This window comes from Bombina bombina, chromosome 6 (assembly GCF_027579735.1).
Source record: "Bombina bombina isolate aBomBom1 chromosome 6, aBomBom1.pri, whole genome shotgun sequence".
Classification (NCBI taxonomy): Eukaryota; Metazoa; Chordata; class Amphibia; order Anura; family Bombinatoridae; genus Bombina; species Bombina bombina.
The window spans coordinates 412748329-412761758 of record NC_069504.1 but is presented as its reverse complement, the minus strand read 5'-3'; the positions used below and the strand labels follow the sequence as shown (position 1 = coordinate 412761758).

Genomic DNA, 13430 nt, shown 5'->3' with positions numbered 1-13430 from the left:
AGTTCCTTTTTTAGGAACCGGGTTTGGAGTTTTATTCAAACTATTTTGCCTTTTTATGGTCATTGATAGCATTATTTGTTTTCATTAGATACAATAAATGCATATTTTCATTTTTCTGTTTTCATTCAGATTATTTTCTGAGGATGCAGAATCTCATATGATTCACTTGCTCTTCAGGACATAGTTAGAGGATCTTTTTTTTAAAGCTCTTGATTCCTCACACAAGGGTCACCTTTTTTAGGTTTCCAGATAGTTTGTGTCACTGTCTTTGTCTCTATCAGACAAGGGATAATTCTATTGGGTTCCGTCTGTCGGTACCTTTAGTCTCTATTATTTCCTTCAGTTGCTATTTATGCATAGAAGTTTTAGGTCTTATGGCCACAATATTGGATTCAATTCCCTTTGCTCATTTTCACTAGAAAGAACCTTTCCAGTCTTTTATGAGTGTTTCTTCTAGAACATGGTTGGAGGATCAATTTACCAAAAAGTTTGTTGATTCCTCAGACAAGGGTAACCTTTTTAGGTTTCCTGATAGATTCAGTGTCCTTGACTCTGTCTCTGACGGACAAGAGACGTCTGAAATTGGTTTCAGCTTGTCGAAACCTTCAGTCTCAATCTTTCCCTTCGGTAGCCTTAATCTTTCCCTTCGGTAGCCTTATGCATGGAAATTCTAGGTCTTATGACTGCTGCTTTAGATGCGGTCCCCTTTGCTCGTTTTCACATGTGACCTCTTCAGCTCTGTATGCTGAACCAGTGGTGCAGGGATTATACAAAGATATCTCATTTAATATCTTTAAAACCGATTGTACGACACTCTCTGACGTGGTGAACAGACCACCATCGTTTAGTTCAGGGGCTTCTTTTGTTCTTCCAACCTGGACTGTGATTTCAACAGATGCAAGTCTGACAGGTTGGGGAGCTGTTTGGGGGTTTCTGACAGCACAAGGGGTTTGGGAATCTCAGGAGGTGAGATTACCAATCAATATTTTGGAACTCCGTGTGATTTTCAGAGCTCTTCAGTCATGGCCTTTTCTAAAGAGAGAGTCGTTCATTTGTTTTCAGATGGACAATGTCACAACTGTGGCATATGTCAATCATCAAGGAGGGACTCACAGTCCTCTGGCTATGAAAGAAGTATCTCAAATTCTGGTATGGGCGGAATCCAGCTCCTGTCTAATTTCTGCGGTTCATATCCCAGGTATAGACAATTGGGAAGCGGATTATCTCAGTCGCCAATCGTTACATCCGGGCGAATGGTCTCTTCACCCAGAGGTATTTCTTCAGATTGTTCAAATGTGGGGACTTCCAGAAATAGATCTGATGGCTTCTCATCTAAACAAGAAGCTTCCCAGGTATCTGTCCAGATCCAGGGATCCTCAGGCGGAGGCAGTGGATGCATTGTCACTTCCTTGGAAGTATCATTCTGCCTATATCTTTCCGCCTCTAGTTCTTCTTCCAAGATTCTAAGGAGTGCTCGTTTGTTCTGCTGGTGGATCCAGCATGGTCTCACAGGTTTTGGTATGCGGATCTTGTCCGGATGGCCTCTTGCCAACCGTGGACTCTTCCGTTAAGACCAGACCTTCTATCACAAGGTCCTTTTTTCCATCAGGATCTCAAATCCTTAATTTTGAAGGTATGGAGATTGAACGCTTCATTCTCAGTCATAGAGGTTTCTCTGACTCTTCGATTAATACTATGTTACAGGCTCGTAAATCTGTATTTAGGAAGATATATTATCGAGTCTGGAAGATTTACATTTCTTGGTGTTTTTCTCATAATTTTTCTTGGCATTCTTTTAGAATTCCTAGAATTTTACAGTTTCTTCAGGATGGTTTGGATAAAGGTTTGTCTGCAAGTTCCTTGAAAGGACAAATCTCTGCTCTTTCTGTTCTTTTTCACAGAAAGATTGCTAATCTTCCTGATGTTCGTATAAAACCTGTCTTTAAGTTAATTTCTCCTCCTTGGAGTTTGAATTTGGTTCTGGGGGCTCTTCAAGCTCCTCCGTTTGAACCTATGCATTCATTGGACATTAAATTACTTTCTTGGAAAGTTTTGTTTCTTTTGGCCATCTCTTCTGCTAGAAGAGTATCTAATTTATCTGCTCTTTCTTGTGAGTCTCCTTTTCTGATTTTTCATCAGGATAAGGCGGTGTTGCGAACTTCTTTTAAATTTTTTCCTAAGGTTGTGAATTCTAACAACATTAGTAGAGAAATTGTGGTTCCTTCATTGTGTCCTAATCCTAAGAATTCTAAGGAAAGATCGTTGCATTCTTTGGATGTAGTTAGAGCTTTGAAATATTATGTTGAAGCTACTAAAAATTTCCGAAAGACTTCTAGTCTATTTATCTTTTCCGGTTCTAGGAAAGGTCAGAAGGCCTCTGCCATTTCTTTGGCATTTTGGTTAAAGTCTTTGATTCATCATGCTTATGTCGAGTCGGGTAAGACTCCGCCTCAAAGGATTACAGCTCATTCTACTCGGTCAGTTTCTACTTCCTGGGCGTTTAGGAATGAAGCTTCGGTTGATCAGATTTGCAAAGCAGCAACTTGGTCTTCTTTGCATACTTTTGCTAAATTCTACCATTTCTCTTGTTAAGTGTGTTCAGTCCACAGGTCATCCATTACTTATGGGATATATTCTCCTTCCCAACAGGAAGTTGCAAGAGGATCACCCAAGCAGAGCTGCTATATAGCTCCTCCCCTCACATGTCATACCCAGTCATTCTCTTGCAACCCTCAACAAAGAAGGAGGTCGCGAGAGGAGCTGGAGTTTTTACTTAATTATTCTTCAATCAAAAGTTTGTTATTTTAAATGGCACCGGAGTGTGCTGTTTTTCTATCTCAGGCAGTATTTGGAAGAAGAAACTGCCTGCGTTTTTTTTCTATGATCTTAGCAGGCGTAACTAAGATCCACTGGCTGTTCTCGACATTCTGAGGAGTGGGGTAACTTCAGAAACTGGGAATAGCATGCGGGGTCCTCCGCAAATGAGGTATGTGCAGTACATTATTTTCTGGGAATGGAATTGACTAAGAAAATACTGCTGTTACCGTATGATGTAAGTACAGCCTTAAATGCAGTAGTGGCAACTGGTATCAGGCTGATAAATGTATGCGCAGTCGAGTTATTTTCTAGGGACTAGAATTTGACTGAGAAAATACTGTTAAAACTGAAATAATACTTAAGCCTTCTCTGCAGTGGTAGCGACTGGTAGCAGGCTTAGTGATAACTTTGCATGACATTGGAAAATTTTGTTTTTTAATAAAACGTTTACTGGCATGTTATTCGTTTTTGTGAGGTACTTTGGTGATAAGTCTCTTTGGGCATGATTTTTTTCCACATGGCTAACATATATTTTCTGCATGGAAACCGTTATATCAGGGCTCCCACTGTTGTAATAGGAGTGGGAGGGACCTTGTTTTAGCGCCTTGTTGCGCAGTTAAAATTCTAGCACAGTCTTCCTGCTTCTTCCTCCTTGATCCAGGACGTCTCTAGAGAGCTCAGGGGTCTGCAAAATTCATTTTTGAGGGAGGTAATCAGTCACAGAAGATCTGTGACAGTGTGTTTGACTGTGATTAAAAGTGTTAAATCTTAATTGATATCCGTTTTATCCGTTTTGGGTATTGAGGGGTTAATCATCCTTTTGCTAATGGGTGCAATCCTCTGCTAATAATACACTTCTTGTTAAGAATTGTTTAATTATATCTGTATTTTTGAAGCGCTGCAGCGTTTTTTATATTGCTTGTAAATTTATTGAAAGTGATTTCCAAGCTTGCTAGTTTCATTGCTAAGTCTGTTTAAACATGTCTGATTCAGAGGAAACTGTTTGTTCATCATGTTCAAAAGCCAATGTGGAGCCCAATAGAACGATATGTACCAATTGTATTGATATTGCTTTGAATAAAAGTCAATCTGTACCGATAGAGAAACTATCACCAGACAACGAGGGGGAAGTTATGCCGCCTAACTCTCCTCACGTGTCAGTACCTGCGTCTCCCGCTCCGGAGATGCCTAAGATTGAGACGCCAAGTACATCTAGGCCCTTACAAATCACTTTACATGATATGGCTAATGTTATGAAAGAAGTATTATATAATATGCCCGAATTAAGGGGCAAGCGCGATAGCTCTGGGTTAAGGACAGAGCGTGCTGATGACACGAGAGTCATGTCTGATACTGCGTCACAATTTGCAGAACATGAGGACGGTGAGCTTCATTCTGTCGGTGACGGTTCTGATCCGGGGAGACCGGATTCAGAAATTTAAAATTTTAAATTTAAGCTCCAGAACCTCCGTGTGTTACTAGGGGAGGTATTAGCGGCTCTGAATGATTGCGACACTGTGGCAATTCCAGAGAAAATGTGTAGGTTGGATATATACTATGCGGTACCGGTGTGTACTGACGTCTTTCCTATACCAAAAAGACTTACAGAAATTATTAGTAAGGAGTGGGATAGACCCGGTGTGCCTTTTTCCCCCTCCCCCGATATTTAGAAAAATGTTTCCTATAGACGCCACCACACGAGACTTATGGCAGACGGTCCCTAAGGTGGAGGGAGCAGTTTCTACTTTAGCCAAACGTACCACTATCCCGGTGGAGGATAGCTGTGCTTTCTCAGATCCAATGGATAAAAAATTAGAGAGTTATCTTAAGAAAATGTTTGTTCAACAGGGTTTTATTTTGCAGCCTCTTGCATGCATTGCGCCTGTCACGGCTGCAGCGGCATTCTGGTTTGAGTCTCTGGAAGAGGCGATTCGCACAGCGCCATTGGATGAGGCTTTGAGCAAAGTTAGAACCCTTAAGCAAGCTAATGCGTTTGTTTCAGATGCCGTAGTACATCTAACCAAACTTACGGCTAAAAATTCCGGATTTGCCATACAGGCGCGCAGAGCGCTCTGGCTTAAATCCTGGTCAGCGGATGTAACTTCCAAATCTAAGCTACTTAACATTCCTTTCAAAGGGCAGACCTTATTCGGGCCCGGCTTGAAGGAAATTATTGCTGACATTACGGGAGGTAAGGGCCACGCCCTTCCTCAGGACAGGGCCAAACCAAAGGCCAAACAGTCTAATTTTCGTGCCTTTCGTAACTTCAAGGCAGGAGCAGCATCAACTTCCTCCGCTCCAAAACAGGAAGGAACTACTGCTCGTTACAGACAGGGTTGGAAAGGCAACCAGTCATGGAACAAGGGCAAGCAGGCCAGAAAGCCTACTCCCGCCCCTAAGACAGCATGAAGACAGGGCCCCCTATCCGGAGACGGATTTAGTGGGGGGCAGACTTTCTCTCTTCGCCCAGGCTTGGGCAAGAGATGTGCAGGATCCCTGGACGTTGAAGATTATATCTCAGGGATACCTTCTGGATTTCAAAACCTCTCCTCCACAAGGGAGGTTCCATCTATCGAGGTTATCAACAAACCTAGTAAAGAGAGAGGCATTTCTACAATGTGTACAAGACCTCTTAATCATGGGAGTGATCCACTTAGTTCCGCAATCGGAACAGGGACAAGGATTTTACTCAAATCTATTTGTGGTTCCCAAAAAAGAGGGAACCTTCAGACCAATCTTGGACTTAAAGATCTTAAACAAATTCCTAAGGGTACCATCGTTCAAGATGGAAACCATCCTACCCATGATCCAAGAGGGTCAATATATGACCACAGTGGACTTAAAGGATGCTTACCTTCACATACCGATTCACAAAGATCATTATCGGTACCTAAGCTTTGCCTTTCTAGACAGGCATTACCAGTTTGTGGCTCTTCCCTTCGGGTTAGCCACGGCCCCGAGAATTTTTACGAAGGTTCTTGGCTCACTTCTGGCGGTACTAAGACCACGAGGCATAGCGGTGGCTCCGTACCTAGACAACATTCTGATACAAGCGTCAAGTTTTCATAATGCAAGGTCTCATACAGAGATAGTTCTAGCATTTCTGAGGTCGCATGGGTGGAAAGTGAACGTGGAAAAGAGTTCTCTGTTACCACTCACAAGGGTTCCTTTTCTAGGGACTCTTATAGATTCTGTAGAGATGAAGATTTACCTGACGGAGTCCAGGTTATCAAAGATTCTCAATGCTTGCCGTGTCCTTCATTCCATTCCAAGCCCATCAGTAGCTCAGTGCATGGAGGTAATCGGCTTAATGGTCGCGGCAATGGACATAGTGCCATTTGCGCGCCTGCATCTCAGACCGCTGCAACTATGCATGCTCAGTCAATGGAACGGGGATTACTCAGATCTGTCCCCTTTGCTAAATCTGGACCAGGAGACCAGAGATTCTCTTCTCTGGTGGTTGTCACCGGTTCATCTGTCCAAAGGAATGACCTTTCGCAGACCAGATTGGACGATTGTAACAACGGATGCCAGCCTTCTAGGCTGGGGAGCAGTCTGGAATTCCCTGAAGGCTCAGGGATCGTGGACTCAGGAGGAGAAACTCCTTCCATTAAACATTCTAGAATTAAGAGCAATATTCAATGCTCTTCTAGCTTGGCCTCAGTTAGCAAAACTGAGGTTCATCAGATTTCAGTCGGACAATATCACGACTGTGGCTTACATCAATCATCAAGGGGGAACCAGGAGTTCCCTAGCGATGTTGGAAGTCTCGAAGATAATTCGCTGGGCAGAGTCTCACTCTTGCCACCTGTCAGCGATTTACATCCCAGGCGTGGAGAACTGGGAGGCAGATTTCCTAAGTCGCCAGACTTTTCATCCGGGAGTGAGGGAACTTAACCCGGAGGTATTTGCTCAACTGATTCGTTGTTGGGGCAAACCGGATCTGGATCTCATGGCATCTCGCCAGAACGCGAAGCTTCCTTGTTACGGATCCAGGTCCAGGGACCCGGGAGCGGTGCTAGTAGATGCATTAGCAGCCCCTTGGGTTTTCAACATAGCTTATGTGTTTCCACCATTTCCGTTGCTACCTCGACTGATTGCCAGGATCAAACAGGAGAGGGCATCGGTAATTCTGATAGCGCCTGCGTGGCCACGCAGGACCTGGTATGCAGACCTAGTGGACATGTCGTCCTGTCCACCATGGTCTCTACCTCTGAGGCAGGACCTTCTGATTCAGGGTCCTTTCAACCATCCAAACCTAATTTCTCTGAGGCTGACTGCCTGGAAATTGAACGCTTGATTCTATCAAAGCGTGGGTATTCGGATTCGGTTATTGATACATTAATACAGGCTCGGAAACCTGTGACCAGAAAAATTTACCATAAGATATGGCGTAAATATTTATATTGGTGCGAATCCAAGAGTTACTCATGGAGTAAGGTTAGGATTCCTAGTATATTGGCTTTTCTACAAGAGGGTTTAGAAAAGGGTTTATCCGCTAGTTCGCTAAAGGGACAGATTTCCGCTCTGTCTATTCTTTTGCACAAACGTCTGGCAGAGAATCCAGACGTCCAGGTTTTTTGTCAGGCTTTGGCTAGAATTAAGCCTGTGTTTAAAGCTGTTGCTCCTCCGTGGAGCTTAAACTTGGTTCTTCAAGTTCTTCAGGGTGTTCCGTTTGAACCCCTTCATTCCATTGATATTAAGCTTTTATCTTGGAAAGTTTTGTTTTTGATGGCTATTTCCTCGGCTCGAAGAGTCTCTGAGTTATCTGCCTTACATTGTGATTCTCCTTATCTGATCTTTCATTCAGACAAGGTAGTACTGCGTACTAAACCTGGGTTTTTACCTAAGGTTGTTTCTAACAGGAATATCTATCAAGAGATTGTTGTTCCATCATTATGTCCTAATCCTTCTTCAAAGAAGGAACGTCTTTTGCATAATCTAGACGTGGTCCGTGCTCTGAAGTTCTACTTACAGGCAACTAAAGATTTTAGACAAACTTCTTCTCTGTTTGTCGTTTACTCTGGACAGAGGAGAGGTCAAAGGGCTTCGGCTACCTCTCTCTCTTTTTGGCTTCGTAGCATAATACGTTTAGCCTATGAGACTGCTGGACAGCAGCCTCCTGAAAGAATTACAGCTCATTCCACTAGAGCTGTGGCTTCCACCTGGGCCTTTAAGAATGAGGCCTCTGTTGAACAGATTTGCAAGGCTGCAACTTGGTCTTCACTTCATACTTTTTCCAAATTTTACAAATTTGACACTTTTGCTTCTTCGGAGGCTGTTTTTGGGAGAAAGGTTCTACAGGCAGTGGTTCCTTCTGTTTAATGTTCCTGCCTTGTCCCTCCCATCATCCGTGTACTTAGCTTTGGTATTAGTATCCCATAAGTAATGGATGACCCGTGGACTGAACACACTTAACAAGAGAAAACATAATTTATGCTTACCTGATAAATTTATTTCTCTTGTAGTGTGTTTAGTCCACGGCCCGCCCTGTCTTTTTAAGGCAGGTTCTAAATTTTAAAATTATAACTCCAGTCACCACTGCACTTTATAGTTTTTCCTTTCTCGTCTTGTTTCGGTCGAATGACTGGATATGACATGTGAGGGGAGGAGCTATATAGCAGCTCTGCTTGGGTGATCCTCTTGCAACTTCCTGTTGGGAAGGAGAATATATCCCATAAGTAATGGATGACCCGTGGACTGAACACACACTACAAGAGAAATAAATTTATCAGGTAAGCATAAATTATGTTTTTGATGTGTTTTCTTCTTCTGAAGCAGTTTTTGGTAGAAAAGTACTTCAGGCAGCTGTTTCAGTTTGATTCTTCTGCTTATAATTTCAGTTTTTTTCATTATAAGATTTAAACTTTATTTTGGGTGTGGATTATTTTCAGCGGAATTGGCTGTCTCTATTTTATCCCTCCCTCTCTAGTGACTCTTGCGTGGAAGTTCCACATCTTGGGTATTCATTATCCCATACGTCACTAGCTCATGGACTCTTGCTAATTACATGAAAGAAAACATAATTTATGTAAGAACTTACCTGATAAATTAATTTCTTTCATATTAGCAAGAGTCCATGAGGCCCACCCTTTTTTGTGGTGGTTATGATTTTTTTGTATAAAGCACAATTATTCCAATTCCTTATTTTTTATGCTTTCGCACTTTTGTCTTATCACCCCACTTCTTGGCTATGCGTTAAACTGATTTGTGGGTGTGGTGAGGGGTGTATTTATAGGCATTTTGAGGTTTGGGAAACTTTGCCCCTCCTGGTAGGAATGCATATCCCATACGTCACTAGCTCATGGACTCTTGCTAATATGAAAGAAATGAATTTATCAGGTAAGTTCTTACATAAATTATGTTTTCTCATAATTCTGATGACGTTTGTATTGATCAACAGCATACTGAAGTATTGTCTGCTGATGAGGACTTATCTGGCTCAGAGGATCCTACTTCAGACTTCCTTTCTTTTTAAGATGCAATATATCCGTTCTTTATTAAAGGAAGTATTGTTTACTTTGGGTATTTAGGAATCTAATCCTCTTGATAACAAGAATAGCTAACGTTTGAATTCTGTTTTTAAAACTTCTGAGGTTACTCCTGAAGTTTTTCCTATTCTAGATGCTATCTCTAATATGATTACTAAGGAATGGTCTAAGCCTGGTACTTCTTTTAATCCTCCTCCTAGGTTTAAATTTTTTTATCCTTTACCTGTGTCTAATTTAGAGCTTTGGGAGAAAGTCCCTAAAGTTGATGGCGCTATTTCTACTCTTGCCAAGCGTACTACTATTGCTATGGAAGATAGTATGTTTTTTTAAAGATCCCTTTAGATAGGAAGATGTAATCTTATCTTATGAAGGCATATTTACATACTGGCAATATTCTTAGAGCTGCTATTTCTATAGCTGATGATGATGCTGCTTCAACTTTTTGGTTGGACAATTTAGCAGAGCAGCTATTGGATCCTGATTTGTTTAACGTTGTTTTACTTCAACATAATAATCATTTAATTTGTGATGCTATATTTGATATTATTAAGATTGATATTAAATTTATGTCTTTAGCTATTCAATCTAGAAGAGCTTTATGGCTTAAATCATGAAATGCAGATATGGTGTCTAAATCTAGATTACTATTATCTTTTCAAGGTAATAATTTATTTTGTTCTCAATTGGATTCTATTATCTCCACTATGACTGGGGGTAAGGGAGTTTTTCTGCCCCAAGATAAGAAATCTAAGGGTAAATTTAAAGCTCCTAATCATTTTCGTTCCTTTCGTCAGTCTAAGGAAAAAAAAAAAAACACTCCTTCCCCTAAGGCCTCTGGTTCCAATTGGAGACTATCCACAAATTGGAATAAGTTCAAGCCTTATAAGAAACCAAATACAGCCCCTAAGACTGTATGGAGGTGCGGCTCTCAATCCAGTTCAACTGGTGGGGGGCAGACTAAAATTATTTTAAGACATTTAGGCGGATTCTGTCCAAAATCGGTTGATTCAGGCTATTGTTTCTCAGGGGTATCAAATAGATTTCAGAATAAGAGCTCCCATGGGAAGATTCTTTCTTTCTCATGTTCCAACAAACCCTGTGAAGGCTCAGGCTTTTCTGAACAGTGTTTCAGACCTAGAGCTTTCAGGGGTGATTGTTCCAGTTCTTCTACAGGAACAGGGTTTGGGTTTTTATTCAAATCTGTTCATTCAGAACAATTCTGGATCTGAAAACTTAAAAACATTTTGTAAGAGTCCCAACTTTCAAGATGGTGATGACTATAAGGACTATTCTGCCTTTTGTTCAGCAAGGTCATTTCATGTCCACAATAGACTTACAGGACGCTTAACTTCATATTCCGATTCACCCAGACCACTATCGGTTTCTGAGATTCTCTTTTCTAGACAAGCATTACCAATTTGTCACTCTTCCATTTGGTCTAGTAACCGCTCCAAGAACCTTTTCAAAGGTTCTCGGTGCCCTTCTATCTGTAATCAGAAAGCAGGGTATTGTGTTTTTTCCTTATTTGGACGATATCTTGGTACTAGCTCAATCTTTTCATTTAGCAGAATCTAACACAAAATAATTTGTGTCGTTTCTTCCAAGACTCAATTTACAAAAGAGTTTCTTGTATCCTCAGACAAAGGTCACCTTTTTATGTTTCCAGATAGATTCAGTGTCCATGACTTTTTCTTTGACAGAAAAGAGACGAATGAAGTTAGTGTTAGCTTGTCTAAACCTTCAGTCTCTCATTCCCTTCAGTGGCTATGTGCATGGAAGTTTTAGGTCTCATGATTGCAGCATCGGACGCGATCCCCTTTGCTTGTTTTCATATGAGACCTCTTCAGCTTTGCCTGTTGCACCAATGGTGCAGGGATTATACTCAGATATCACAGCAACATTCAACAATCTCTGTCTTGGTGGTTAAACCATCACCTTATTGTTCAAGGGGCCTCCTTTGTTCATCCTTCCTGGACTGTGATCACAACAGATGCAAGTCTTACAGGTTGGGGAGCTGTCTGGGGGTCTTTAACAGCACAAGGGCTTTGGGAACCTTAGGAGGCGAGGTTACCAATCAATATTTTCGAACTCAGTGCTATTTTCAGAGCTCTTCAGGCTTGGCCTCTATTGAAGAGAGAACTTTATATTCAATTCCAGACAGACAATATCACTACAGTGGCATATGTCAATCATCAAGGGGGGGGGGGGGGACTCCCAGTCCTTCAGCAATGAACAAAGTATCTCTGATACTTTCTTGAACAGAATCCAACTCTTGTCAAATTTCTGTGATTCATATCCCAGAAGTAGACAATTGGGAAGCGGATTATCTCAGTCGCCAGACTTTACATCTGGGAGAGTGGTCTCTCCATCCAGATGTGTTTTTTCAATTGGTACAGATGTGGGTCCTCCAGAAATAGATCTGATGGCCTTGCGTCTGAACAAGAAGCTTACAAGATATCTTACCAGGTCCAAGGATCCTCAGGCGGAGATGGTATATGCTCTAGCATTTCCTTGGTTTTACCAATTTGCTTACATTTTTCCACCTCTGGTTCTTTTTCCAAAGGTGATCTCCAATATCATAATGGAACAATCTTATGTGTTTCTGATAGCTCCAACTTGGCCTCTCAGGTTTTGTTATGCGGACTTTGTCAAGATGTCCAGTTGCCAACCTTGGCCACTTCATTTAAGGCCAGACTTTCTGTCTCAAGTGCCGTTTTTCCATCAGGATCTCAAATCTCTAAATTTGATGGCATGGAAATTGAATGCTTAGTCATAGAGGTTTTTTTGACTCAGTAATTAGCACTATGATACAGGCTTGTAAGTCTGTTTCCAGGAAAATTTATCATCGGGTTTAGAAAACCTTTATTTCTTGATGTTCCTTTCATAATTATTCTTGGCATTCTTTCAGAATCCCTAGGATTTTACAGTTTCTTCAGGATGGTTTGGATAAGGGTTTGCCTGTAAATACTCTGAAAGGACACATTTCTGCTCTTTCTGTCTTATTTCATAGAAAGATTGCTAAACTTCCTGATATAAACTGTTTTGTTCAGGTTTTGGTTTGTATTAAACCTGTTATTAAATATATTTCTTCTTCTTTGGAGTCTCAACTTGGTTTTGAAAATGTTGCAGGCTTCTCCTTTTGATCCTATGCATTCTTTTAATATTAAATTACTTTCTTGGAAAGTGTTATTTCTTTTGGCTATCTATTCTGCTAGAAGAGTTTGAGTTGTCTGCTCTCTTGTGAGTCTCATTATTTGATTTTCAAATTTTACATTTTTGCCTAAAGTTGTGAATTCTAACAGCATCAATAGGGAAATTTTTGTTCCTTCTTTATGTCCTAATCCTAATAATACTCTTGAAAGGTCTGTGGTAAGAGCTTTGAAATATTATGTTGAGGCTACTAAAGATTTCAGAAAGACTTCTAGTCTATTTTGTTATTTTTTTTCTGGCTCTAGAAAAGGTCAGAAAGCATCTGCCATTTCTTTAGCATCTTGGTTCAAACTTTTGATTCACAAAGCTTATTTGGAGGCGGGGCAGTCTCCGCCTCAGAGAATTACAGCTCATTTTACTAGATCAGTTGCCACTTCTTGGGCTTTTAAGAATGAAGCTTCAGTTGATCAAATTTGCAAAGCAGCAACTTGGTCTTTTTTGCATACTTTTATTAAATTTTACTATTTTGATGTGTTTGCTTCTTCGGATACAGCCTTTGGTAGAAAGGTTCTTCAGGCAGTTGTCTCAGTTGGATTCTAATGCTTTTGTTTTGAGTTTTTCTGACATTTTTAAGAAAACTTAATTATTTTTTTAGATTTAATTTCTCAGTGGAATTAGCTGTTTTTATTTTATCCCTCCCTCTCTAGTGACTCGTGGACTTCCACACCTTAGGTATTATATCCCATACGTCACTAGTTCATGAACTCTTGCCACTTACATGAAAGAAAACATAATTTATGTAAGAACTTACCTAATAAATTTCATTCATAGTGGCAAGGGTCCATGAGACCCACCCTTTTTTGTGGTTATGATTTTATTTGTATGAAGCACATTATTTTTTCCAGTTCCTCTTTTTTGTATGATTTTTACTCCTTTTTTACACCTCACTTTTTGGCTATACATTAAACTGAG

The 13430-nt window shown here is 40.8% G+C and overlaps 1 protein-coding gene across 1 annotated transcript in view; it reads left to right on the top strand.

The window, feature by feature from the left end:
* RBM27 (RNA binding motif protein 27) overlaps window positions 1-13430 on the top strand; it is a 647841-nt gene that overhangs the window by 607065 nt on the left and 27346 nt on the right. The gene's annotated exons all lie outside the window — the stretch shown is intronic.